General features: G+C 46.0%; 1 pseudogene; it reads left to right on the top strand.

Annotated features, from left to right (window-relative positions):
* The first annotated feature begins 2,017 nt into the window (after positions 1-2,017).
* Positions 2,018-3,653, top strand: LOC102963381 (annotated as a pseudogene).
* The last annotated feature ends 721 nt before the right edge of the window (positions 3,654-4,374 follow it).

Raw genomic sequence — 4,374 nt, 5'->3', positions numbered from 1 at the left:
GATAATTTAATCCAAATGCTCCTCCGCTCACCCCACGGATTCTGATAAGTACAATTATTACTATGCCACAATGACCAGTACACGGTCAGGAAAGCAGGAGAAGAAATAAAGCAGCCAAAACAAGCAAAGTGGCATAAATATTTAAAAAGCAGGAAGAAGGGAGCCTCGGTGTGTCAGTTGGTTAAGTGTCTGGCTTCAGCTCAGGTCACGATCTCGCAGCACACAAGTTCGAGCCCCGCGTCGGGCTCTGTGCTGACAGCTCAGAGCCTGGAGCCTGCCTTGGATTCTGTGTCTCCCTCTCTCTGTGTCCCTCCCTCACCCGCACTCTGCCTCTCTCTCTCTCTCAAAAACAAATAAGCATTAAAAAAATAAATAAACATCTAAAAAAATAAAAAGTAGAAAGAAAATAAGGGCATGCTACATTTAACAGAACAACAGGAAGAATAACAGGTGGCTATTTCTAAAATTTTTTTTAATGTTTATTTTTGAGAGAGAGAGAGAGAGAGAGAGAGCATGAGTGAGGGAGGGGCAGAAAGAGAGGGAGACACAGAATCTGAGGCAGGCTCCAGGCTCCGAGCTGTCAGCACAGAGCCCAATGTGGGGCTCAAACTCACAAGCCACGAGATCATGACCTGAGCTGAAGTCGGAGGCTTAACCAACTGAGCTACCCAGGCACCCCAACAGGTGGCTATTTCTATGAAGCCATGAAAACCAGAAGACAATGAAATGCACATGGACTGGGTTTACTACCACACTTTAAAATGACAATTAATAAATAAAAATAAATGAACGAATGATTGACTGAATGAATGAATGAATGAATGGAGAAAGAAAGAAAGTAGAGAACATATTAATGGAGAAAGATGCAGAGTGAGACATTGAGAAATCTGCAGTTAGCTTTGAGTGTTCAGCCAAGTACTGATCAGGGCATTTAGGGTCTGGAGGAAAGTTCTGGAAGCCATAGCATCACATGAGAGGATCAGAGGCAGCAGTACCACGTGCTCATGCAGCCAGGGCAATGACTCTCCTCAGGCAGGTGGGAAGCCTCACGATTCCTGGGCGTAGAGTCATGCTTCACGAAAAAGTTAGAGGTGAACCAAACTCAGGTCTGGTCTCACCTAAAATACCTTAAAATCAAGGTATGAAAAGGTCAAACCATCTCTCTGCCCAGGGACTCCGTGGCCTCATCAGCTTCAGGCCCAGCAGCCTAACCAGAGAGAGAGAGAGAGAGAGAAATTAAAAAGAAGGAGGGGAAGCAGAGGAAGAAGGAGAAAGAGTAGAAAAGAAGGAAAAAAGACGTACTTTAAAATAAAAATATATATAATTAAGAAAATTAGAATAAAATAAGGAGAATAGAATAGAATAGAATAGAACAGAATAGAATGGAATGGAAAAGAGAACATGCGAAACTTTGTTGGACTCGGGGCAGGGAAGCTTCCTGGCACGGTCGGCTGGAGTTGGCTGGTGAGTCAGCAGCAGCTACACGGTCCTTGTTCCAGCCTGTGAGCTGCCCACACTGGGTGTGGGGATGACCGCATGCCCAGCCCTCCCAGAGTTTACGCGGTGGCAACTACAAATTTTTGGTTTCCCCCTCCCACTGGCTGTTGGCATCTTAAACGTCCAGGAGCTCAAAGCCTGTATCTACAGAGCAATGAATGTCCCGGGGGCCCCTTGGGAGCAGCCTTTGGCCGCCTTGTGAAGGACAATTGAAAATTTCAAGCTCCCACGAGGATCATATTGGTTCTGAAAGTCTGCTGTGTTGCTGTCGTGCCCTGAACTCCTCTGTGGAACTCTCTGCCTTTCTGAGCCACAGCTTCCCTTAGCTTCACTCCGTGCCAACTGTGGGCGCAGCCTGGGCCACAGCTCTGAGAAGAGCCCCCTTCAACCTGTGTGCTCCTCATGGGACATCCTCCTGGTGAGGCTCGGGGTGGCGGGGGCAGGGGAGAGCAACGCTTCTGCCCCTAGCTGTCCCTGTATGGGACTTACCCACCCTCGGAAGGCAGGGAGGCCTTGCCAGATGAAAAGCTGTCCTGCTGGGCCTGTGCTGTCCATCCAGGTCTGACGTGATCACCTGTGCCCCCTGGGTTACAACTCCATCAACTTCCAGCAGCCTATTGATGCCAGGTATGCCTTGGGCACCACGAAATTTGATGTGATTAAGGGAAAGCCACTTTGCATCATGCGTTCCCCCTCTCGGCGAAAATCTGCTCTGAGGAATGTCTTCAGCGAGAACGTGGACAAATCTCTAGGAAACAAGGCAATGCATGATACTTTTTCTGCCTTTGGAAACATTCTGTCCTGCAAGGTGGTGTGTGATGAGAAAGGCTCTCACGGTTATGCCTTTGTCCTCTTGGAGACCTAAAAGGCTACTGACAAGGCCTTGGCTCCTCTATGACTATGAAGTGCTTGTGAGCAGGTTCAAGTCTCCCAAGGGTGGGAAGCTGAGCTGGGAGCCCAAGCCAAGGAATGCACCAATGCTTACATCAAAAACTTTAAGGAGGAGGTGAATGGCGAGAGTCCGAAAGAGCTATTCGTCCAATTTGGCAAGACCTTAAGCGTCAAGGTGGTGAGAAATCCCAGTGGGAAATCCAAATGCTTTGACTCTGAGCTGTGAAAAGCATGAAGGTGCCAATAAAGGCCTGGAAGAGATGAATGGAAAAGAAAAGTCATATTTCTAGCCCCTTCACAGGAAAAGAAAAAAAAAGCGAATGACAGGTTGAGTTAAAAATGGAGATTTGGACAGCAGAAACAAGTCAATTCATCGATATCGGGAAGTGAACCTCTACACTAAAGAACTTGGGTAACTCCATTGATGATGGGAAGTCAAGGGAAGAGCTTTCTCCTTTCGGATCACTCACCTGGGCTAAGGTAACGCTGGAGGAGGGGGAAAGCATAGGGTTTGGCTACATGTGTTTCTCCTCCCCTGAAGAGGCAGTCAAAGCAGTCACTGACATGAATGGAGGCATGGTGGCTCCAAGCCGCCATATGCTGCCCTGGCCCCCGGGAAGGAAGAGAGAAAGGCTCAGCTGATCGATGAGGCCTAAACTATACTGGTAACAAGGTAGGAGACCTTACGGCTTCCGAGGAATATCACGCACTCTACGCCAGCCTGGGCCTTGTCCAACCCTTCTACCATCTGGCTCCAACTGGTAATGTCCCAGCCTCTGGTGGCCTCCGTACTGCCACTCAGAGGGTCGGTGTTCCCGCAGCTGACGTGCAGAACATAGCACCTCATGCTGCTGTCGCTGCTCCTACCCTACAAATATGTTCCCAGTGTCTGCAGCCCTCACACTGTTGTCCAGCCTCTGCAGGCACCCCAGCCTACATTCCACATGAAGGTGCTAAAGACACCTCCATGCTGGCCACAGTGCCTCCCCAGGAACAAAAGCAGTTGCTGGGTGTTCTGCTCATCCAACCAATGAATCCAGACTGACTGGAAAGACTACAGCACTGACAAATCCGGGCTGCTACACATGCCACAGTCTACTGAATCCCTCCACTCTAAGATGGGCCACGCTGTGGCTTTTCAACACGTTCCTCATGCCAAGAGAGATGGTTCCCGTTTCCATTGCTGCCTCTTCGACAAGGAAGAAAAAATCCAAGCACGAAATAACGCCTTATGGAATTCGACTCACGATTTGGAGATTTCCTAGCTCATTCTATGGACCTCAATACTGAGAACAACAAATTACAAATTTAGTAGGTCATTGTATATCAAAAGGTCAATTATGAAGTGCGGAGAAATTTTCCATTAAAGAATATATTCTCTGGGTTTTCTGCTATTGCCCAGACAGTGTTCACGATTTTTTCCTATTCTGGGCTTGGATTTTTCCCTCCAGAAATTGGTTTTGTTTAATGTACCTAAGTCTTAAGTTTCTCAATTAAAAAACTTCGTAAAAAAAGATCAAGCCAGTTCCAAGTAATTTAAATGTATCTCAAATAAAACTGAAAGGTATGGATGGGAATAATAAAATATTCAGTACCATGAGAAAACATTCACAATATCTAGAATTCTATCAATGATTACCAGAGAGGGAAAAAAAATCAAAATATGTCCCTTAATGAGGAGAAAAAAAATCCCTACTCATCCAGAATTGACAGTAATTAACGAAGACATTAAATCAGTTACTATAACTCTATTGCACGCGTTCAAACTTTTAGTAGATGTGGAATAAAAAAGACCCAAATCAAACTTCTAGAGCTAAACCTACAATATTTCTGGATGGATTAACAGCTGATTAGATATACAGAAGGTGAAATTAGTGAAGACAATGCAATAAAAATGATCAAATTGAAACATGGAAAGAAAAAAACTTCACAGAGTATCATTGACCTTGGATCCAATTTCAACCAACCTAATCTATGGTATTCAAA

This window comes from Panthera tigris, chromosome F2, assembly GCF_018350195.1.
Source record: "Panthera tigris isolate Pti1 chromosome F2, P.tigris_Pti1_mat1.1, whole genome shotgun sequence".
NCBI lineage: Eukaryota > Metazoa > Chordata > Mammalia > Carnivora > Felidae > Panthera > Panthera tigris.
The sequence above is the reverse complement of the archived record's forward strand: the minus strand, read 5'-3'. Positions and strand labels throughout refer to the sequence as shown.